Source organism: Castor canadensis, chromosome 9 (assembly GCF_047511655.1).
Source record: "Castor canadensis chromosome 9, mCasCan1.hap1v2, whole genome shotgun sequence".
NCBI lineage: Eukaryota > Metazoa > Chordata > Mammalia > Rodentia > Castoridae > Castor > Castor canadensis.
The window spans coordinates 53,972,501-53,998,147 of record NC_133394.1 but is presented as its reverse complement, the minus strand read 5'-3'; the positions used below and the strand labels follow the sequence as shown (position 1 = coordinate 53,998,147).

The window sequence follows — 25,647 nt, the reverse complement described above, 5'->3', positions numbered from 1 at the left end:
CCTCTTACTACACTGGTGCAAAATTTCAAGCATTTACTAATTGCCTTTAACAACTACCATTAGCATTTGACAATCTCTTTTTTTTTTTTTTTTGAGAACATTCTGCCTTAGGCCAAGAAAAAACTGCAGAAGCAACAAGCTAGAGGTATAATGAAAGGCAGAAGAGCACCCAAGGGATAGAAGAAAGGGAATACACTAGTCTGTGCATTCCTGAATAAAAAAGTTTTCCTACAAATGGAGGAAAGTAGTTAGAGAAAGAAGAGAGAATAATTTATCCCTCTAGGATAGAAGAAAAATCAATTATATTTCCTGAAACTCGGGGTCATCCATTTTATATACCCCTAGAGAACACTATCTTCCCCAGAACACCATTGAAAAGTTGGATTTAGCTAAGTTCACATGTATGATTTCAAGAGTTGAAAGCAATCCTTTACATTCCAAACTCACAACATTTGTTACATTTTGAAGATTCATTGTAATGATATTGTTAGAAAAGTATACAGATTAAACTGCATGTGATAAGTGTTATATTACTGCATGGCATTTAGCAAAGAATTTTACTCAGTCCTTTGGCTTACCACTCCCACAGCACTGAAGGGAAGCTCCTCAAAGGACTACAACACAGAAGCTTCTACTTATCTCTTTCAGTGAGTGTAATACAAGCCCAAGAATTTTTTGAAAGACAAGACCTTCTGATCATTAGGTCCTTCAACCGATGATCTAGGACTTTCTGTACCTCACATTTTAAAACTGCATTTGGGTCCACAGAGGATTCTCAGTAACTATGTCATTCCTGCAAACTGCCTACCACTTTCTGACTTCTGCTGGCAAAATTTGCACCCAGGAAAAATATCAGATAGAAAAGCTAAAAGGAATCTTAGTGACATCAAGCAATTCCACAAGACTCTAGCAAACAAGTCCAAAGTCTTCATTTTAATGCCTTCCCGGCAACTCACAATTATTTCCAAACTAAGACTCCAAATCCTTTAATATCTTCTTACTTGATAACTTTGAGTACCTCCAACTCTGAGATGAGGTACCCTACTTTCTCTGCTTCTGTCATAAAAAGCAACCTCATACTCCACCCATTCCTTAACCTAAAAAATTCAGCAAATCTTCACTCCTTCCTCTTTAAATCTGATCAGTGCTGCCTCCAACATCTGTAGCCTGTGCCTTTATCCTCTTTCACCTGAACTACCGCAATAGCCAGGGAACCAAGTGAGCTACCTAAACGTTCTCAACCACCTCCCATCCATGCTAACAAAGCACAGACATCTTTCTAAAACACAAATCTGCTTTCACACTACTCCTTCATGAAAGCCTTGGCAGAGGCCCATTTTTTCATAATGAAGACCAATTTCTCCCATGCCTATAAAGCCCTTTTCAAACTGACTTCAATCTGCATGTTCAGCCTCTGTGCAGAGCACCAACATTTCGTGTCTTATACCTCACTACACAGAACATTTTATTATTCTCCCAAGGTGTCCATTTTGGCACATTCTATGATAGATGTCTAAAATGACCTTCCCTTGTCCTTTATGTGACAGATAACTACTTACTTTTCAAGATCTGTCTCTTGCATCACTTTCTCTGAGAAGTCTCCACTCCTCTACCAAGCTACTTGTTGCTCCTTTCTCTTATTACCATCATGTTCTCTGCCTGCCTGTTGTGAGCTGAACTGAACCCAAAAAAATATGTTTCAAGTCCAAATTCCTAGTTCCTAAAAATGTGGCCTTACAAAACAATATAAAGGCTTCTTAAAAAACTAAACATATATCTGCAGTATGATCCAGCAATCCCACTCCTAGGGTTATACCCAAAGGAATGTGACTCAGGTTATTCCAGAGGTACTTGCACACCCATATTTATTACAGCACTATTCACAATATCCATGTTATGGAAATAGCCAAGATGCCCCACTATTGACAAATGGATTAAGAAAATGTGGTATTTATACACAATGGAATTTTACTCAGCCATGAAGAAGAATGAAATCTTATCATTTGAAAGTAAATGGGTAGAACTGGAGAACATCATCTTAAGTGAAGTTAGCCAGGCTCAGAAAACCAAAAATCGTAGGTCTCCTTCATATGTGGACTTTAGATCTAAAGCAAATGCAGTAATATTATTAGACTTGGGTCACATGCTAAGGGGAGAACACATACAGGAGGAGTAGGGAAAGGCAGGAAACCCAAAACTTGAAAGTGTTTGATGTCCCCACTGCAGAGGAGCTAATACAGTAACCTTAAAATGGCAGAGGTCAATATGGGAAGGTGACCGGGAAGTAGTGAAGAGGTCTGGTAGAGATAAAACAATTCGGGTTGTAATACACTTGTACATGGAAACAATGCTAAGAATCTCTCTGAATAGCTACCCTTATCTCAACTAGCAAAAACACTATGTCTTCTTACTATTGCTTATGTCTTCTCTTCAATGAAATTGGAGAAAAGGGCAGAACAGGTTCTGCCTGGAAGTAAGGGGGATGGGGGAGACAGGGAGGGGAAAGGGGGCAAGGAGGAGAAATGGTCCAAACAATGTATGCACATATGAATAAATGAATTAAGAAAAAAATGTGACCTTACTTGGAACTTGGTCTTTGCAGATGTAATTGAGGTGAGATGAGGATAAGGAAAAGATGGAAATTTGGACACAGACATAGACAGGGGAGAATTCTGTGTGAGTTAGAGAAAGAGATTGAATAATGCATATCTAAGTCAAGGAACACCAAAAATTACTTGCAACAACTAGAAGTTAGGACACAGCATGAGGTATATTCTCCCTCGAAGCACTCAGGAGGAATCAACACTTTTACTCTGGGTTTCTGTCCTCTAGAACTGTGAGAGAATAAACTTAAGTTGTTTGAAGCTACTAGTTTTTGGTACTTCATTACAGAAAGTACTTAGCAAGTTGATACACTGGCCAAACTAATACAACAATGAATATAACTGTGCTTACATTATATGACAGTTTTTGCATTACTTCTGTCTTCCTAGACTTCTTGTTGATTAGACAAAAGTCCTTCACAAGATTTGTACCTTCTTTGTCTTTTTACCTCACCCTGGTTTCCAGTTCTTCTTCTAGCTCACAATGCAAAACTCTTGGCAAGTGCCTTAACATTTTGTGGGCTTGATGATTTTGATAAGCCACTGGTCTTAGTTGAGAATATTTAGAGCCTCTGGGAGATGCGTGTGCTCAAGGTGCCAATACACATAGAATAAAAGAGAAGATGAGAGGGAGGGAGGATGAGAGAAGGCATCATTGCAATGGTAGATATATGGAAGAAAACAGTATATTTCTACCCCATTAAATGTTATCTTTCATTTTTATCATGTATCTTGTTATTTCTTGCTGAGGCACTTAAAGTAAATCTGAGACATCACTTCACCTTTAAAAGTCATAGTATGTGTTTTTCAAAGTATGAAAACGTTCTTATGTAACCACTTGCTTATTATCAGAACTAACAAAATCAATAATTCCTCAGCATTATCCAATATACTTTCTGAATTCAAATTTCCTCATTAAAATATTTTTTACAAGTGGTTTGTTTAAATTAGGTTGTAAAAAATGTGTATACATTACATTTGCTTCATCAAGCACACCCTGATGTTATCATTAAACTTTCCTCCCTAGGAAATGTCCTAACTTTAAGACCTCTGTTGAATAGAGGATAATGTGGACTGAAAGCTGATAACTCCTGGTTGGGGTCTTGCTTACAGGTATGATTTCTTGGGCTTACAGAATATTTGATCGATGCGATTTTTTTTAAAGTTGTTATTAGTTGATAACCTTCTAAAATCTATGGGTTGTACATCAGATCCAAGGTTGTGGTTTCTCTCACAAATGATCTCTGGCAAATAGCAGACCCTCATTCTCAGTGGCAGCGCCTGGCCTCCTCCGAGTGAGGGAGCCCCACAGGTGGCTCTCACTCTCTCATTCACCACAAGCACCCCACACTGTGGCCTCTTTTTAGATTATTTCATTTATTTATGTTTGTGTTATTATCTTCCTGGAGCCTGCAGCCCATAAATTGCCATATGGATAAAATGAGTCCCAAATATTTTCAAAAAAGATTTTATTCCTAAATAGTATTTACATTTTTAAAATATTAATTACAAAGGAAATGCAAGCATGAGTATGTGCATTTTAATAAGTAAATTCCTAATGTTGTTGTCCAGGAGATTCAGATTTGGGGATTCTCTTTATTGGAGCTGTCAAATTGCAATCTGTCACACAGACCATGTGGCCCTTAGCTCTTCTCCTTCACTCTCCATAATAGCTGTCCAATATTGTGAGGCACAAGAAGGGCATAGACACTACTTTGCTGTTTTGAAACCCAAATATTTCCAACTTGGGTTTACAATAAATGCCCCATGGTATTTATTTTTTGTCATTTAAAAATAAGTTTAATAAGAAAAATGGATAACCCTAATATGTCCTTTACATCACAACATTGGCTTTCAGGAAGAGAGTCCCAGGTATGATTGTGTGCACTTTATTTGATTGCCCTTTTCATCAAAATTTATTTTTCCTTGGAGAAACTGAAAGCACTGAACTAAAGGTTGAGGCCAATAAAGAGAAAAAGAAATATTTAGATGCAAAAGAAATAATGCATCCAAGTTTTAGTTCCTGAAAGGCATAAGATTTTTCTGCAATTGAACAGCTTTGGTTTTGCTTAAGCTTATCTACTTTGAGGCACCGATCTCCACAAATGTATACGCCATTGATAAATTGGTTTCCCTTTTTGTTTTTTTTAATCTTTTTTTGAATTGAGATTTTGTGGGAGAAAAGTTCCCTGAAAAATCACTTGTGGTTGGCCTGCTCCTGAGAGAATGGCCTTGAGAATCAGGATTTCAAAGTTCCTTCAAAACAGGTATGGCCAATAAACACAGTAATTCTTGAGTTCATTGGAAATGATTGCTGTTGGGAACCAAAAGCCACAGTCTGACAAGGTCGCTGTGGCTTAGCAGCATTCTGACAAGGTTGGAATCTGCAGGTGCACCATGTCTCCATCATGGTAGGAAGGAATGCTAAATAGTTTCCCTTGACTGAAAAGAAGTTTATACTTAGTCAAGGACACTGACAGTAAGAATGCAGGGGGGTAAAAACAGAAAGGTTGTAACTAGGTCAGCGTGTTTTGATGTTTAAGTCTCCCTCTTTTGTATAAAGCTTGCTGAGAAAAATAAAATTTTGCCCGTTGGTCATCAGCCTTCTGGCCCTCTCAGTATGTGTTTTGTCATTCGCTTCCTGAGTGAGTGAGACCCTTTGTGTGTCCTGTCTTGTTCATTCCTGCCTTGAGCAGGGTCAAGGACTTCTGAGATCCAGGCAGGTGGCACCCCTGAACAGGGACCAGAACAGAGGCTTAAGGTAAGGAAGGGTCCGGAGGTGTGTACAAACATGATACAGAGAAACATCGAGAGAGAAATGGGCCAACAAGTAAGTAAGGAGCAGGCTCGCTTTACAGAAATTTTATGTTCAATGTTTTATAATAGAGGTTGTAAAGTGTCTTAAAGTCAGCTTTATTTTTTTTGTCTTATGTCCAAGAGTGCACTCAAAATTGTTGTAATTGTTTTGTGTTTCACTGTGTAAGTTTTGTGTATGTCTATAATATGATTAATTTATTAGAGACAAAAAATCTAATAGCTATGATAACAGTCTTATTAAAAACTGGGTTTGACTCAAAGCACTGTTCCTAAAATTGACTCATACTTCAGCTATCAATCCACCCAAAATGAGTCCTAAAAAACCAGAATGGGACACTTCTCAATCTACACCTAAAAGTTTTTTAAAAATAACTTATCAATGTACTATGGTCACTTAGTTATTTCTTACATGTTCTTGAGCTCTTGAATCTATGCATACTTAAATTGACATTTATGGCATGCTTAATTTAAAACTTTTTTACATATGCATATATTTAAACATCTTTAAGATGGTTCTTATTATAAAATTAATGTAAAGGCTTCTGTTCTCTTTTCTCTCCCACCTCTTCTGCTGCTACTTTTAAGAAAAACCAATTTTTTAAAGGTTATAGCAATCAGGTCTAACTAAATTATAGGCAATATTTTATGGACAGTAACCTTAGTCTGTTTCATTTTGTCATAAGTAATTTACATTCAATTCCTTTATTATACCTATATATATTGAACTATAAGTATATATAATATATAATAAATATTATATTATATTTATTAGATCTATTAACAAATGGTGTCTTTATAAGTTACTTATTGTATAAAAACAATTTAAAGTTGCTTTTCTATACGGGTCTATATAATAAAAATAAGGCTAATTTTTAAAAAAACTTATTTAAATTTAAATTTAAAATTATTATAAAAGTTATTTTAATATTCAAGTTACAAATTGATAAAGTTAAAGTTAACTATAATCTAAAAGTTGCCTAAAAGATATCTTGGGGTCATAGCAAACTAAAATCTAATTCTCTATGTCCATAACATAACAAGACTATCTTAATATTGTTCTGCTCTGAGTAACATCTACAAAATACTGTTATAAAAAAATTTTATCAAAAAAAATTATTTGTGTTTTCTGTTGATCTTCTCAAGCTTTAAGTACTACTAAATCAGAGTTTACATATTTGCTCATGCAAAGGTCTTTTAAATGACCACCTTATAACTGTGTTCTGTGTCTATACTTTATCTAAATATGATACAAATATTTACAAAGTTAAAAGTGTCAATTTATGTAAAATGATGAGCTAAAGCTCTCTTTTATCCAAAAGTGTTACATTTAACCTGCATCCTGACAGTCAGCCCCTATTTGCCTTTAAAGATGCCACAAACCCTTCACAACAACTAACTTAAACAGTTTTACCACAAGGGTTTAGAGACAGGCTCACTCCCTGAGTCACCTACCTAGGTGTGGTCTTAAAGGGACAGGCTCACTTTCTGAGTCATAAACAAATCTAATCCTCATTTCCCACTCCCCCATACCATAAAACAGCTTAGAGGTTTCTTGGGAGTTACAGGATTTTGCAAAATCTGGATCCCGGCACTCTGTGATATTAAGGACTTACTCTATTAATTAAAAAAATGACAATCCATTTTTCAACAGTCTTATTTCATACCATTGCATTATGGATGTGTTCCAAGTCCACATTACAGCTACAAATTCCCTACAAAACATCTATTAATCAGCATGTGTATATTCTTAAGTCTTGAGGTTGAGACAGCACAAAAGACTCTTCCCTAAAACAATTTTACGGGCTGGGATGTAGCTCGGTGGTACAGCGCTTGCCTAGCATGCCTGAGGCCCTGGGTTCGATCCCAGCACCAAAAAAGAAAAAGACAAAAAAAAAAAAAAAAAAACCTCTCCCTTAAAACAATTTTACCACTTAGTGTATCATTTTTCCACTACAAAAAAAACTTCTAAAAATATTAAATTTAACATTCTCATAGAAGTGCTTATTTTCTGTCTTGCTTAAAAAAAGAGTTGAAACAACTCTCACACTTAGGCCATTTCTAAAAAGTAAACTACAAAATGTTAAAACTGGCATGTATCTTAGATGTGATTTAATCAGAGGAAATACATTTGCCTTCACTACTCTTAAAAAAACCCAAGATGCAAATAAGTAAAAAACGCTGATTGATTCTCCTGTCTATTTTCCTCATATCTGAGAAACCAAAAATGGACAGTGATTTTTAGGCCTAGACTCTAAATAAAGTGAGACAAAACTATAACACACCTCTCTCTCTATTTCATTTTTAAGATCACAAATCCTTCTACAATGCTTCACTCTTCTATTTACCCCAGGCCAATGGACCTCATTGTTAACAAGTCCATCAGAACCATGAGGTAAAACAAAAATGTATGTTAACATCCATTGGATACTATAACCATAAACAAATCACTATAAACTGTAGTTTTATCATCTATAAAATAATAATAATGAGGTCTATAAGATAGTTAAAAAAATTTAATGTACTAATTCATAAAATACATTTATATAAACTCAAAAAATATAAGTAAATATTAAACATGAATATTACATTTAACTGCAATGTCACTTACAAATGTATATAAAAGTAAAGATAGATGGTTAATGTACTGTTTATTACTTTTTAAAAATCAGTAATATAGGCTTCTTATTTAAAATTTAAAATTTTAAGATCTGGGGTACAACTCAATGATAGTGTTTGCCTGACATGTTAAAAACATGGGTTTGGTCCCCAGTACATAAATAAACAAACAAACAATTAAATATATATATGATATAGTATTAAAAAAACTTCCCATTTTTAATCACATAAGTAAACATGTAATTTATCATGTTAGGTAAAATTAACCACACACACTCAACTGCTGTGTCATATAACTTGTATAAAAATTTTAAAGTCAAATCATAAAAAGTAAAAGCAAAATGGTAAGTATTTGCCAAGGCTTGGGTTAAAATTAAAATAAATAAATAGAGATGCTAATTAATGGGTAAACATTTTCAGTTATGAAAATGGGTAAACTCTGATAACAGATGTACAACATGGTGACTATGGTTAATACTGTATTATGTAATTAAAGTTACTAAAGAGGAAGTGTTTTAAACACATACACAACTATGTGAGGTGATGGTTGTGTTAATTACTTAATTACCTTGACCCTGGTAAACATTGTGGTAATACAATAAATAATCACCTTGTATACCTTAAGTATATAAAATTTTTCTTGTAAATTCTATCTCAATAAAACTGGAGTGAAAAAAGTCAGTACAGTTTCACCAGACAAAAATTCAGAGGTTGACAGCTGTTTTTAAAACTTTATGAGAGCAACTGTTTCCTGCATTCTGCCAATTACAAGACTTTGCCAAGTTTTAGTTTTAAGATTTTGTAGGCGTCATAAAATTACTTTATATTTAAAATGCTATTTCTCTTTCTATTGTCTAAAAATGTTTCTAAAAGATATAAACCAATTCAAAATTTCCTTTTCTAAATGCACCAGCTTTGGTAAATTGTTGTTTTCAAGGAGCTTGCTATTTCATGATTATTTTAAAATTTATAGGTATCAAGTTATGATGTCTTTTTATTTTTGTAAAATGTATTATGGGGTTACTTCATTTTGTTCCTGATTTAGTATTCTGTATCTTTTCTCTTTTATTCTTAACCATACTTGGTAAATTTTACTAATTTTATTACATTTTTTTTGTAAACCAACTTTTGACTTGATTTTCACTATTTGCTTTTTAATTAATATTATTAGTTTATTAATTACACTTTCTTTAACCAGGTGTTAATTTTTTAATTTTAATATTTAGACAGTTATTTTTCAGCCTTTCTTCTTTTCTCATGTTGTGACAAGAGTATCAATTCCCCTATCAAGTGTTGTGTCATATTATACTGTATTTTATTCCAAAAGATTTTAAATCTCTATCGTTTCTTTTTTGGCATACAAATAATTAAATTATTTTACATCATTTCAGGTAACTAAAGACTTTCATTTTTTTTAACCAATGACTTCTAGCCTAATATCAATATTGTCAAAAAATATGTTCTCTGATAAGTTCTTTGATATTTGTTGAGACTTAATAACTCAAAAAAAATTGTTGCTTTAACTATTCACTTAAAAAATACATATTCCATCTTTGTTGTATTAATTGTTCTATATAAATATGTATAGACTTGTATATAGACATATATGTAGATATGTCAATTAGGTCAAGGTATTGTTAAGCGTACACACCAAATGCTTAAAACTCAATTATTAAAACAAAAAGGGAGAATAGAGTATGCCACTCCTGCTAATAGACTTAATCATACTCTTTTTTGTTTTAAATTTTTTAAATGTATATAAACAGGGATGCTCAGCAGCAGAAAGATTTTGGGGCCCTTCTAAACAGGCTCATCCTCTGGTCATGTGGAAGGATTCACTGACAAATCAATGGATAGGTCCTGACCCTGTGTTAATGTGGGGTAGAGGCTTTTTTTGTATTTTCCCCAGGGATGCTGATTCTCCTCGTGGGATTCCAAAAAGATTGGTGAGACATCATGAGTTCTCTGGTGCTGCCCAAAGTGGTGGACGAGATCAACCGAGGAATGAAAAGGATAACTCGGAGATTGCCCCTTGTCTGGTAAAGAAGGCATGTAATACCCATGCCTCTCCTCTGCCTACTTGGGGTCAAGTCAAAAAGTTGGCCACAGAGAGCAAGTTGTTGCTGCAACATACAACACAACCTCAGACATCAGAGGCCTTGTTTTTGGCCATGGTTGCCATACTCTCCTGTCAGGTGTGTGGGATTTCTGGAGAAACTTATTGGGCATACTTCCCCAATCCCCCTATTCTTCATCCTGTGTCATGGAATGACACCGGCATCAAGATTTCTACTAATGATACTGCTTTATTGGGGGGGCTCTGACTCTTCCCATATTCCTTATCAACAGACCTCCTTCAATTATTCTGCAAGGTCATTTTCTCCTCCTCTGTGTTTATCCTGGAATGATGACATTGCATGTTTGAATGTTCAGTGACTACTCAAATTTCCAGTGCCTTGGGCTCACAAGATGATTTTACTGAATTACATTGGCATACTATTATTAAGATGGGATTTCCCAGTCATTATTTTCTTGATCAACGAGGGCCATTTGGGGGCCTTCCTCCTTGTCCTGATCTGGATGAGAAGTTTTATGGAACTCCTCCTTGGTTGGATTGTGCATACCCTACACCTGTTAAGCGACCCTTGGATAGGTACAGGACAAATGAACATCTCTGGGACTGGTCTCAAAGACAAACTATGTCTACCCATGATGAGGATTGGGTCACAACTGCAGGATGGATCTCTCACATATCGGTTATGTCTTCTGGAGTGATGCAAAAGGATATTTGGCGGTTGGTAGCAGCTATGGGTCCTGTGACGGTGTCATCAACACAGCACTATCAGATTGTATATCATAATATAACTGCTTGTATCTCTCCACCTTACCTTTTACTAACAGGTAATGTCAGGATAGCTAAACGTAGTAATAGAACCCCTTACCCTTAGTATGACATTACCTATGAGCATTGTATTTTAACTAATTGTGTTAATAACTCAAGACCTTTAAATCAAGAAAAGATACTGATAGTGAAGCAACCTGCCTTTGTTATACTGCTTGTACAGATAAATGGTACTTGATATGATAATCCAGGAGTACAGGCTTTACTAGAAATTGAAAAATCTTTAACCAGGCACAAAAGAGTTGTTGGTCTTATTATTGTTGGAGTATTGACTCTGGTGTCACTCATTGCTTCTGCTGTGGCATCCACTGCAGCCTTGTCACAAAGTATCCAAACAGCTCATTATGATAATCCTTTGGCTAAAAATGTGTCTTTAACATTAATGTCTCAAGAAGCTATTGACAAAAAGATTGAGACACAACTTGATGCCTTAGAATCAGTAGAATGTGTTGCTTGGGGATGAGGTACAAGCCATGAAAACCCGTGTGTCCCTGCACTGTCACTCTTCTTACCAATGGATTTGTGTCACAGCTAAACCTTATTTTTTTTTCATTTTTCTTTTATTATTCATATGTGCATACAAGGCTTGGTTCATTTCTCCCGCCTGCCCCCACCCCCTCCCTTACCACCCACTCCCCCCCGCCCCAATACCCAGCAGAAACTATTTTGCCCTTATTTCTAATTTTGTTGTAGAGAGAGTATAGGCAATAATAGGAAGGAACAAGGGTTTTTGCTGGTTGAGATAAGGATAGCTATACAGGGCATTGACTCACATTGATTTCCTGTGCGTGGGTGTTACCTTCTAGGTTAATTCTTTTTGATCTAACCTTTTCTCTAGTACCTGTTCCCCTTTTCCTATTGGCCTCAGTTGCTTTAAGGTATCTGCTTTAGTTTCTCTGCGTTAAGGGCAACAAATGCTAGCTAGTTTTTTAGGTGTCTTACCTATCCTCACCCCTCCCTTGTGTGCTCTCGCTTTTATCATGTGCTCATAGTCCAATCCCCTTGTTGTGTTTGCCCTTGATCTAATGTCCACATATGAGGGAGAACATACGATTTTTGGTTTTTTGAGCCAGGCTAACCTCACTCAGAATGATGTTCTCCAATTCCATCCATTTACCAGCGAATGATAACATTTCGTTCTTCTTCATGGCTGCATAAAATTCCATTGTGTATAGATACCACATTTTCTTAATCCATTCGTCAGTACAGCTAAACCTTATAATGAGTCTCAATTTCAATGGAGCTGGGAATGTATTAAGCAGCATCTGGAAGGAGTCTGGTCTCATACTAACCTGAGTTTAGATTTAGTTACTTTGCATCAAAAAATATTAGACTTATAAAACAGTAATTTGCCTATCATTCAACCCTCAGATGTGGCCACCCATGTGTTAGACGCGTTAAAGGGTTTTAACCCCTTTAACATATTAAGACACTCATTTTGGATTATGCTTGGAATGGCTTTTCTGATTTTGCTTATTATGTATTTATTTATTTCCAGTCATCTGCCGTATTGGCACGTACCAGCTCTTCAAATTAAAAGCAGACTTTCGCCATGTTCAATTAAAAAATATAAAAGAGAAGAGATGTTGGGAACCAAAAGCCACAATCTGACAAGGTCACTGTGGCTTAGCAGCATTCCGACAAGGTTGGAATCTGCAGGTGCACCATGTCTCCATCACGGTGGGAAGGAATGCTAAATGGTTTCCATTGACTGAAAAGAAGTTTATACTTAGTCAAGGACACAGGCAGTAAAAAATACAGGATGGCAAAAACAGAGAGGTTGTAATTAGGTCAGAGTGTTTTGATGTTTATGTCTTTTCCTCTTTTGTATAAAGCTTGCTGAGAAAAATAAAACTTTGCCCGTTGGTCATCAGCCTACTGGCCCTCTCAGTATGTGTTTTGTCATTCGCTTCCTGAGTGAGTGAGACCCTTTGTGTGTCCTGTCTTGTTCATTCCTGCCCTATGCTCTTTCAGGTCAAGGACCTCTGAGATCCTGGCAGATTGTCACTTGAATGTTAGCCAAGCACTCTCAATTTGCTTGCACTGAATAGCTAATATTACCTCATAGACATGGTGAGATTTTCATTTCTTCAGAGAAAAAGAGTGATAAGAAAAGGGGTCAATCATAAAAAGAAATAAACTCTTTTTCAAATGTTTAGACAAAGGATAAGTTATATGTGTCATTCTTGACCTAAGTACTTCCTAATTTTACCCAGTTCTAGTCTTACCTAAGTGTTCTCTCCCATTAGAGATGACACTGCATTAAAAAGAGTCTCTGTTTATCAAATTTCTCAAAGCGAAATACTTTTTTAAAATATCAAATCAAGATTTTCCTCTTACCTACATAAGGAACAAATAGAAAATACAGACACCTTAAATCTAAGTTATTTAACAGCTTCTTGTAGCAAAAGAGTAACTGAAGCCAGGCACAGTGGTAACACATTTGCAATCCCAACACCTGGGAGGCTGAGGCGAGAGAATCATGAGTTAGAAGCCAGCCTGGCTACATAGCAAGACCCTGCCTTAAAAAAAAAAAAAAGTAATTGAATTTCAAGGTACAGAGCACTTGCAGGAGCAGAGAACAATTAAAGTATGTCTACTAAAGACAGATTAATATACTATACTCAGAAAACAGGCCACAAGTGATAGATATATGTACAGAAACATGTGCTTCTGGATTCTCTTTAGTTTTTATAAGCAATAAATTATTTTTGATATCTTTGCAATAATTTTATCAGATTGTTTTCTCTAGATGAGGTAAGTGGAAGGCAGAGTAATTTCCTGCTGTCAAAGAACTCATCTCATTGATTGCTCCAAATCTATGAGAAATAGATTCAGAAATAGATTCAGGAGAGTGAGGCCAATGCAAACAAAAGGGTACTGTTGAAAGACAGTGAGCTGATGTAAGGGGGTGTCAGATAAATAGCTAACATCAACAGTAAAGAGTAACTAGTCACCAGAAGGAGTGGGTAGGTAGAAACTGAAAAGCACAAAGAGCAGTGGCCAGCCATGGAAAAGAGAACTCCAAAAATAGTACTGATATCTGAGAAACCTTAAGACTTCCTTGACAACTTCTGGGATCTGTAATTTTGACAAGTCACTGCACTAGGCTGAGAACATTCAGAATCTCAGTAAGGAAAACTATGTGCTCAAGAAATTCAACATCTGGGTGAATATCATAAAAAATATATTGATTCATTGCTAATGTTAACTCTACCACCCAACTACTTGTCTTATAGGATGTCTTATTTTTAATAGTCTCCTCCTTATTGTTCTCTAATTTACTTAATATCTTGGGTATTCTTATTCATCTGTTTAATAACATTTGGATTAAATTTTCATGTTCCCTAAATAATTCTATTGGGATTTTTTTCAAACAGCATTCCACTTACCAACTAATTTGAAAGAAATTTACCTACTCACAACAGTCTTTCTTTAATTCAAATTTTATTTTATGTCTCTCATTGATGTTTTGCTGTTTTTTCACAATTCTTATGAAAGTTATTTCTTAGTATTTGTGTTTCATATTGTGTTCTGAACAAAATCAGTCTTTTCATTTTGCTTTCTTACTGGTTTTAGCAGATTTAAATGAAAATAAAAATAATTGATCTTTATATATTTATTTTATATGTAGGTAGTTTGCTGATGTCTCTATTAATGCTATGATTTTCAGCTGAGTCTCTTGGGTTTCCCACAGACTATTTTACTATCTACAGAAAATGAAAATTTCCTGTGTTTAATAGCTATACCCCTTAGTATAACCCCGAATTAATGAAATTCTTCCATTCTGTTTTCATGACTACTCTATCTCATCTTTTTCTCTTCTTTGTTACTCTTTATCCCTTATTCTTTAACTAGGTGAATCTTAAACTCATTCTAGACTTATTGTTGGAGATCCTCCACTCCCCTGATGAATGTTTTCTGAGGCTTTAGTCTAATTCTAATCTCTCGTCTAACCATAGATACATATTTCCAAAAATTTTAGGTAGATATTCCAGCAGTTTCCAAACCCAAAGTATTCAATATAAATTTACTTGTTCAACCATCTTTGATATTGTTAGCAATATCAGTTCCTTTCGTCTCCCAAACAAGAAATGTTGCTGTTATTTTCTGTTCCTCATTCTTCTTCATCTACTCTGTCAGGTCCCATGCAAGGCCTTGGTTTTATTCATTGAACTTGACTGTAGTTTTTCATTTCCTGGTGACCTCTGATGTTAACAATCTAGTAAAGCCTTCATTGTGCAACCTGGTCTTTTCACCTTCTTAAAACACCACCTTCAACCTGCTGCACTCCTGCCCAAGATCTACAGTAGGTCTCTACTTTCTCCACTATCAATCCCAAACTCCCTTACCTATGTATGAGTTCTTTGGCAGTCCATAAAATATGCAAATAATACCTGCCTTAGAGCATTGTAGAAAGATTAAAGAAAGCAATTTGCAAGAAGACTCCCTTAACAAATGTTTCCTTAAAAAACATTAAAACAGTTCACCGGTTTTCCAACCACTGATAGATTATATTCCAGTTTCCATGGCTTTGCTTATTTAATTCTTCCTTAGTGGCCACTGGCTGCCACCAGCTGTCAGGATTCTCCTTCCCTTTCTTTTATATAAAATAAAAGACTCATTTTTTTTCTTATGACTTATATTTTTTGTTTTCAGAAAAACTTATAAATATTTTACCTGAAACATTTATAACTAGTTGTAATACAATTCACTTTATGGTCAATTAACATATATCCAAACAGAATCCTTTCCTGTACGATTTCATTTTTAAACAATAGTGCACTTCATTCTTAGTAGAAAAAAATTACTTGTGAAAGTAAAAAATAATCTCAGTAAAAATGAAAATCAACCACCATATATTTCTTCAACAGAATTATCCTTCAATTCTGATTTTTCTATGTGATTGATTAATACATGTGCAATCATTTACTCAGATTCAAAAATAAACATAACTGCCGTATCAGAATATTTTAGTTCAGAAAGTTGTTGTAAGAGTTCAAAGATGAGTAATGGCTTTTCTTTCTCAGTGTAAAAGTCATGCAGAGTTTTAGTGATTTGGCTGAATACATCTGGATCTAGATTTTTCTGAAACAGCTTAGGATACAAGGACAGTTCCATTTGCTTTAATACTGGTACAACTTATCTGGAAAACTTTTCAGTTGTCTGCAACCAGATTCAAGCAAGAGAGAGTCAGGAGGAATTGGAGGCAGAGGAGTTGTGATAAACTGAGCAAGTGTCTTTTCTACCTTTACAATAGTCTCATTGGAACAGGCAAATATCGTTTCAAATTAACTTGAGAAGGTACAGAGCTGAAATATTACTGATTTCTTCTATTTTCAATACTTTTGCTCTTAGAGAATCACTTGTAGGCAAAGGTCACTTTGGCTTGAATTATTCTTATCTACAGTGCCTGTGAGTGCTACTATATTTACTAGATTAATAAGATTATTATCTAGAGCAAGACTCATTATTTTTCAACTTCCTCCTTGAAACGTTCCCCACATGGACTTTCATTAATTTCAACTCTCATTAAATAATAATATGAACACAGTAGTCCCCCTCTTAACCATTGGGGATACATTCCAAGACCCCTAGTGGAAGCATGAAGCCACAGAAAGCACCAGATCCTATATATTATAGGATTATATATTATATATATATATATATGTTTATTTCTATATATGCACAACTACAATAAGGTTTAATTTATAAACTAGGCAAGCAAATAATTGACAATAATTAATTATAAAATAGAATGATTAAAATGATATACTACAATAAAAAAACTATGTGAATGGGCTCTCTCTTAAAATAGCTTCTATTTTGTAGCATTAGAAGAAGGTTGTGCTGTAACCACACTTCTTGTGAAGATGCGAGATGATGCAATGCCTGCATGATGAGATGAAATGAGCAGCATGAAGTAGGTGTCCTAAAGTGGCATCGGGATGCTAGGTAAGACTTACTTGATCACAAGAACTGCAATGTTGAGGCAGTAGATTTGAAAACCAAATGGCCACTAAGTGACTAACAGGCAAGTCAAATACACAGCATGGGTATGCTGGACAAAGGGATGATTCATGCCCAGCAAGATTGAATAGAATGGCACATGATCTCATCATGCAGTTCAGAAAGGTTCACAGTTTAAAACTTATGAGTTATTTATTTCTGAAATTATCCATTTAACATTTTCAAATGGTGGTTGATTATAGAAATCAAAACTGTGGATATGGGGGGTACTATGGCATACTATTTTTCTCAAATTATTTCATATGTAGTCTTTTTTTTTTCTGGGTCAAGTCAAAAACAGTACGTTCTTGAAAGGTTATACTTACAATCACTAGTGTTATTATTGAAGACCATTCCTTATTGCGTCTATATTCTTTTACTCCTCATAGCACTTATCACAGTAAAACAAAAAATTATAGGCAGATTGGAGATAGGGATCAAATAGTAGAGTGCCTACTTTGCAAGTGTGAACCCCTGAGTTCAAATTTCAGTTCCACTATAAAGCAAAAACAAAACAAAATAAATTATGGGCAAATCTCTTGATTTTATTTACTTATTCTCAACTCTCTTTGTTGAATAAAATTTACAGTTGTACTGAATCTTTCCATTTTTTGTAGCTCAATTTGTTTTCATAATAATAAACAATGGCAATTTATTGATTATTTGCTATATGCCAAGAATGCAGTGTTTTGTATCTACATAATCTTTCTTTTTTTTTTTCACCTTTTTTTTTCTTTTATTATTCATATGTGCATACAAGGCTTGGTTCATTTCTCCCCCCTGCCCCCACCCCCTCCCTTACCACCCACTCCGCCCCCTCCCTCTCTCCCCCCTCCCTCAATACCCAGCAGAAACAATTTTGCCCTTATTTCTAATTTTGTTGTAGGGAGAGTATAAGCAATAATAGGAAGGGACAAGGGTTTTTGCTGGTTGAGATAAGAATAGCTATACAGGGCATTGACTCACATTGTACATAATCTCTTTCAATCTATAAATTTATAATATGCTATTATTATCACTTTCATGTAACAGATGAGCAAACTAAGCATCAGAGAGGGAAGATAATTGCTGCAGGTCACACCACTAGTTCATAAAAGAGTTGGAACTCCGTCTCCAAAGATCTTAATCACTCTCTTTTTCTGTTTTCATACAAGAATTTGCAGGTATAAGCCATTTATTTCAAAACACTATTTCAATAGAACAACAAAAACATTTAAAACAGGAATATAAAATGGATTCTCCATGAATCCTGCTAAGATGTAAAAAAATTTTAAATACAAAGAAGGAATGGTATTAGTTAAGGATAGAGTAGAAAGAATATGTGACATAAAATGCTTAATTGATTAATGAAAAATAATTCTTATTTACTAGATGCATTTGTCTACCACTGTAAGGAGTTCGACAAGTAATAATTATTTTTATGGAGGTAAATTTCCCGATGCTCTTCTCAGCACCATTCCTCATGAAGACACTGCCCTCCTTTCCTGCATCCCTTCCCTTTGTTTACTCATTACCATGGTATCTTACCTGGGGGTAGCACTTATTTCTCTTAATATAAACTTGCTCTGTGTCATTCCTTAGCCCCAATCTGAAACCAGGTGTTCCAACTCAGCCTCTGATCAGGGAGAAACACAGCTAAACACAAACGCCTCTGATGCCCATCTTGTGAGGAGAAAGTACAGGGGAAGAAAAACATTTTTTTTTCTCTATCTTTATGAGTGCTTGCTTGAAAAACACCCTTATCACAAAAGAAAATTTACAAGAAAAAAATTTATTAACGTGTATTTCATATACACACAGAGACACTAAGGAATGAGTAGTTAATCCACAAAGAAGTAGCTTTGAAGCTCTGCTTATATAGCGTTGTCAACAAAGTGCTACAGTTTTAGAGAAGTGACAAGACAAAGGAAAGGATGTTGGAGTCTAGGAGTAGAAACTCATGGGATGGTAAAGAAATGGTAGACAAAACTAGTTAATAAAGCTTGTTAGTGTAGATTTTAGTAAAGCTTGTTCTATAAACTCCTCTGGTGCCATCCGTAGACCATAATGGTCTATGATTGTCCTCAGTGGTTTGTCTTTATTCTTGGTGTATGTGATGGGGAAGGAGAGTAAAGATACCTTTTGTTTTTGTGAATCTACGTCCTACTTTCATGGGAAAAGAGGATGCACAGACAGCTTTTCTGCATCTGCTTCTTAATTACCTTTAGTTCAAACAATCTTTTGCCAAACTGGCATGTGTTTAGATTTCATATTCTCATCCAATAAATATTTCCCAAAGACCAGCTCATTCTATGTTGCTGGGAACAACAATGAGCTATTTAAAATTTCTGCTTCACTCTTTTTTATGTTTTATTGTGTTTCTATGTGGTGTGCATATTTTAGATAACTTACTGTAATGCCACGAAAGTGATGTGTTTGTAGACACTAATGTCTTGAGTCTTGAAAGTAAAGGTGCTGATTGTAAACTCTCTCTGTAGTATTCTGACCATTGACCAAATGCAGAAAGGAAATGACTTTCAATTTCATTAATGTGTTCTTGCCAGCAAACTATCTTAAGGTGAGAGAGAGGCACAGAACTGATTCCCTCACAGCCCTTAGAAGGAATCAACCCTGCTGATAGCATGATTTCATACTTGTAGCCTCCAGAACTGTGAAACCAGGAATTTCTGTTGTTTAAGCCATCTGGTTCATGGTTCTTTGTTATGGTACCTTAGTACACCTGCCAATGTGAGCATTCATCTTGGCCAGGTCCTGCCACAAGTCCTTAATTCTTGGGCCTTGCTTTATACAATAGAAGGACCTCTGGTGCTGTAGCAGAGAGCTCCTCTGCTGAGTGACAAGGCTGGTGCCAGCTCTGATTCATTTACTTCAAAGCTCTGGACTTGCAGTGTGGCCTTTCTGCTTCTAAGCTTTGCTCTTCCTGGGAGCTGCAAGGGAGCAGGGAACTCGTCCTTCTTGTGCCAGAGCCAAGGGATGCTGCTCCTCTCAACTTCTACCTCCAGGGATGGAGTATTTTCAAAACTCTGGAAAAAGCTTCCTTTCATGCTTTTTTTTCTGGCCAAGACATTTGTCTGTACCTGAAATTCTTCTCACACTAGGGTTCACGAGCTGTAGGACAGAAAAAAAAAATCACAAAAGTTTATTCTTTACCATGCTTTCTTCTCTGGCACAGAGTTGGCTGGAAATTGAATGAGAGAAGTAACAAGATAGAATGCAGGAGAAAAAATGGACTACATCATAAAATATCCCACTATTCAAAAAATTATTAGAAAAAAACCTGTCAAATCCTGGTATTAGAAAACAGCCATAAGAATATAAAATTGGGAGATGAACCATGTCAAGCTATGGGTCCAGAAGGTATCCTCCAGGAACCAACTTTAGCCAAAGTGGTTCCTTCATTCCACAGAAGAAAAAAAGCAGGAAATGGCACCTTGCAAGGCAGGCCAGCGACTGATGCCACACAGGAGTCACCACTGCCAGCTCAAATTTTTTCTATTAGATTACCACCAGACACTAAGATATTCTCTCAAAGTAATGCTGAATGGCATTTCATTTGTGTGCTCACAAGTTTCTTTATAGTAATTGTGTTGATAAGAAATAAATATCATAAGGTAAACAGTTGTGGAGAGGAAACTTATTTCTCTTCTTTCTGTTCTCCTCCTCCTTCACTTCCTAATCGTGTCTCTTGACTCGCTCTTCCTCCACGCTCCTGCTCTTCTGCCTGGTCTTCTTTATTTTCTCTTCTAGTCTCTTACCACTCATTTGTCTTGCCTTCATCTCAGCTGTATACTGTAGTCTTTTTCTTCTCATTTGTCTTCCACCAAGCTTAGTGATGACGGAATCTCAGGAGGAAAAATGGAAGTGCCTACCACACACCCACACAATGTTCCAAAGTGCTTTATTGAGGTGATAACAGGAGAAACATTTGAAAATGTTGGAGTAATACAGAACTATTGAAATCACATAAAACCAGTTACAAAAACTGGAACATAAGGATGGCTATATCTGTTCTAAGGTTGTGCAAACAAATGTAAGTTTTTTAAAGAGATACAATAAAACAAAGACTAAATAAATCATCCCTGAAAGAAACCTCCCTTCACCATGTATGATACCCTGTTCCTTCTTGCTCAGGTCATTTCATCTGTACTCAGAGACTGCATCCACCCACATAAAACAGTGGTTGACCAAATGGGTTAGTTAAATATTCCTGTCCTTAGCAAAGATACCCTGAACCTGAATCTGTATTTAAGCTTCTTGTGAAATTTTGGTTATTGTTTAAGTTAAGAAACCATTGCTAAAAAGCAATGCTGGAACATACTAATCACTCACACTATATTTTCTGTCATAAACGAATCCACAATTTCTAGGACTCTTTCATCCAGTCAACACTAATGACTATCATTCAAGCTACACCAAGGCATTCTATAAATCAAATGAGCATTGGCATGTCTCTGTGGTCAGTGGCACAAGGCCCAGCATAATGGACTAACTATGGAGCTGCTTTCTGGCAAGAAACACTAGGTATGTCTATACCAAGAATAGCCCAGGCAGGAAGCCCATTGCCTAGGGCAGAAGCATCAATCTAAGGTTGATTCCTAATCACCATAATGAAGAGAGAGCTGGTGGGCAAAAGAAATGGTAGCTGTGTATGTTCTATGTGTATAGTAAGGAGACCAACTTGTACTGGAACCTGTTTCCTTAGGTCCCCCTATCTCTAATTTCCCCATTGGCATCCCTACTCAGCTACAGAGATGCCTCTAGGTATGGCCTGAGCCAGTGCAATCCTACTACATAGCTTACTTTAAACCAGAGCTGATGACAGAACATTTGCTTTGGTCTGTCTCCAAGGATAACTTAAAGGATATACACACTTGTCTCACTTAACTTAAAGGATATAAACACTTGCCAAACAGGGGTGGCCAATGCAAAAAATGTAATCATCTTGTATACAACCTAAGTGTGAATAATTCACCAATAACTAAAACATAAGGTTATCTAGGGGCCTGTTTATAGCTGAATAATTATTATAAATGTGGTTCCATTGATATTTGGATCAATTAAAGGAAATGTAGTCCTGGCTTCAGAGTATTAAATCACACCCTTCATATTGAATATGGTTTAGAACTAGAAACCATAATACTTCCTGAAACACTCCAGGAGAAGTGGAATGTTCTTGATCATGCAAATGAACTGGTTAAAATGGTGGTACATTCATCAGAAGGAGACTTAGAATCTCTAATTCTACCAGAAAGCAAAATTCCTTCTTTAGACAAATTGCTTACCTCAGGGAGGTGATGGTAGTGATCACAGGTGTATTTTAATTTGTTTCATCTTTTGTGACCTAGCATGGGAAGCCAGGCAGCCTCACTTCTTCTATTGCTTTCTACTGATTACAAGCAAGTTTTATGCATACCCAGATTCAAGGGGAAAGGAAATAGACTCTGTCACTTCATAAAGGAATGGCAAGGTTGTAGAAGAATTTGTAATAGGGGACATAATGTTACAGTTATCTTTAGAAAATACAATTTTCTCCCATCACTTATGTAAATGGTTTGGAGGGATCAAATAATATGGAAACTTTAAAGTGGCTAAATGATTTTGCAACACAAGGTGGTTGAAGACACTATAAGAGTCTTCCCTAATTTCCAAAAAGAAATTAATCTTATCTTCTTTTTGACCTTTATTTGCTCACCTGTCACATTATAATGTACATTTTAAAATATTTTACTACTAAACTGTAAGCTATTTGTGAATAGAGAGTGGGTAATTTTAATACAATTATGAGCTTTTTTTTTGGACTTGCACAGTGCTTGACACATTGTGGAATTTCAAGAGAGCTTGTGAAAAAGACAATTCTTAATTTTTTTTAACCCATCTTCAGTCCCATAAGTTCTAACTACTTATAGGATAACTCCCACAGAACTTTCATCTATTTCTTCAAACTCAAACACATTGATGCTCATGTTGTTCATCCCATGCTGACTCTGTTAATATGTTCTGCATCTAACTGAAGTCCAACAATGAACAACAGCAAAAAAGAAAATGTTAATTCTGTATCACATAAAAGATGTCCTGAACTTGTGCAATGATTTGACAATGACATCAGGGTCACTATTTTTCTGGTCTACCACCCTTTATCAGTTAGTTTCCATCCTTGAAATCACCTAGGTTCCAAGAGTAATAAACACATCCAGGTTAGTAGCAGAAAGAGTAAGAATAAAATCCCCTTAAGTGAACTTTCCTGAAGTACCATGGAGTGTTTCCATTTACAATTTTTTGGCCCAAACTTACTTAATAGTGTCTCCTTGCTATAAAGGAAGATGAGATATGTCTTCATTCTGAACAAAACAAACAAAAAAACCCACTCAACAGAAAATCAAATGTTCTGTAACTAAAAGCAAGGAATAAAGTTGATAGACTTGTGTCTCAGGATTTCTTATCCAGCATTTCTATTTCTGTTTATGCCATCAAATTTTTATTGCTTATACTCTGGGCTAGAGGAGTAGCTCAAGTGGTAGAGTGCTTACTTAGCAAGTGCAAGTCCCTTAGCTCAAACCCCAGTATCAACAACAAAAAAAATTTCTTGGACTCTATTCAATCTATATTAGCACTTCAGGAAAATAATTCTGATAGCTAGAAGGAGAATGAATTGGAAATGGAACAATAAAAGACTGGTAAGTCACAAGGCTATTGCAGAAATTCAAGAGAGAGGTGGTAAAAGCCTAAATGGAGGCAGTAATTATTGGTTAAAGAGGAGAGGATATGGAAAAACACAAAAGGAGCTGGGTATGGTGGTACATACCTGTAATCCCAGCACTAAGGAGACTAAGGTAGGAAGATCACAAGTTCAAGGCCAGCCTGAGCTACATAGTGAGTTTAAGTACATGCTGGGTTATAGAGCAAGACTATAAATAAAAAAATAAATATTACAAGACTACAAGAATACAAAATTTTAAATCAAAGAAAAATTTAACCAAATAAAAATATGTGATGCTGATCAATATAAAGCATGGCACTGGAAGGAAGGCAATTAGTAAGATGAATTTTTCAGATAAAAAAAGTTTTGAAAATATCTTGGAATTTATTCAGAAACCTTGAAAAATACTTGGGTGCACTCCATCTTTACTTGCACCAGATTTGCTCTATTTACAGAGCTTATTGCTCTAAATAGATTATGGTAGGTCTGATTAGGAGTGTGTGTGGTGGTACCTGTGTATTCACACATCATGAGGTGCATACGTAAAATATTATGACCCAGTAGTATCTTTAATGTACCTGTCTTAAGGTTTTGCATGAATAAAAATTACATTAGTTTTTGGTTTTGTATCTGGTAGAAACAAGGAAGAGGTTGAATAAATGGAATGATTAGAATGGAAAATAAATATAAGTTCTGCCACCTTTTCTCAGGGTCAACTTCTCAACTTTAAAGTGAAGGAAAATGAAAATACTTTGTAATGTGAGATTTTTAATTCCGTGAAAACCGAAGGTCCTTTAAACTAGGAATATCCAGTTCATCTATCAGAATCTAATGTAAAGAAAAAAACATCATCTTGTTTAAACATATTATGTTAAAGCAGAATTGTGTCTGTGAAAGTCAAGAGTCTGTGTTGCTATAACAGAATACTGGGTAATTCATACAAGCAATGGATTCACTTCTTACAGTTCTGGAGGCTGGGAAGTTCAAGATGTGAATCTGTGAAGGTCTTCTTGCTACATCATCCCATAGCAGAAGAGTGAAGAGAGGCCAGGAGAGAGGGTGAGGGAGTCAAACTCCCCTTTATAGGAGACTCGCCCCCTGATAATGAATGCACTCTTACAAAACATTAATCAATGTATGAGAGTAGGGCCTTCATGACCTAAACTTCTCCCATTAGGCCCCACTTTCCACCAATGTTGCATTGGGGATTAAGTTTCCAACATATAACATTAGGAACAACTTCAAACCATAGAATAAAGAAGTTCCCAATTCTAGCCGCTAATTCAACTGACAGAATCAAGGATCATTACAGCATCTAACTAAAGGTTCACTCTTGTCAAGGTCCTAAATTTATTTGTCCAATAAATGTATATTTGATACCTATTATGTGCCAAGCACCATTCAAAGAACTAAACATGCAGTATTGATTGAAATAGGCATTTCCTGGACAAATTTCTAGATACTTATGACCATCCAAAACTGAACCAAAAGGATATTAACAGTCTGAATAGATCTATAGCACAAAATGAAACTGAAGAAGCAATAAAGAGTCTCCCAAAAAAGAAAAGTCCAGGACCTGATGGATTCTCTGCTGAATTTTATCAGACCTTTAAAGAAGAACTAATACCAACTCTCCTTAAACTATTCCGTGAAACAGAAAGGGAAGGAATACTGCCTAACTTATTTTATGAAGCCAGTATTACACTCATCCCCTAAACCAGAGAAAGACGTTTCCAAAAAGGAGAACTATAGGCCAATCTCCTTAATGAACATTTTATTGAGGAAAAATCCTCAATAAAATAATGGCAAACTGAATCCAACAACACATCAGAAAGATCACCACGACCAAGTCGGCTTCATCCCAGGGATGCAGGGGTGGTTCAACATACGCAAATATATAAATGTAATACAGCATATTAATAGAAGCAAAGACAAAAACCACTTGATCATTTCAATAGATGCAGAAAAAGCCTTCAATAAGATCCAACACAATGACCAATGTG

General features: G+C 35.7%; 1 long non-coding RNA gene across 1 annotated transcript in view; it reads left to right on the top strand.

The window, feature by feature from the left end:
• The first annotated feature begins 5,158 nt into the window (after positions 1-5,158).
• The window catches only part of LOC141410741 (uncharacterized), a 64,339-nt gene continuing 43,850 nt past the window's right edge, over positions 5,159-25,647 (top strand). The window contains exons 1-2 of the long non-coding RNA XR_012435529.1: positions 5,159-5,364; positions 16,771-16,893. This is a non-coding gene — a long non-coding RNA (uncharacterized lncRNA). The remainder of the gene's footprint in view (positions 5,365-16,770; positions 16,894-25,647) is intronic.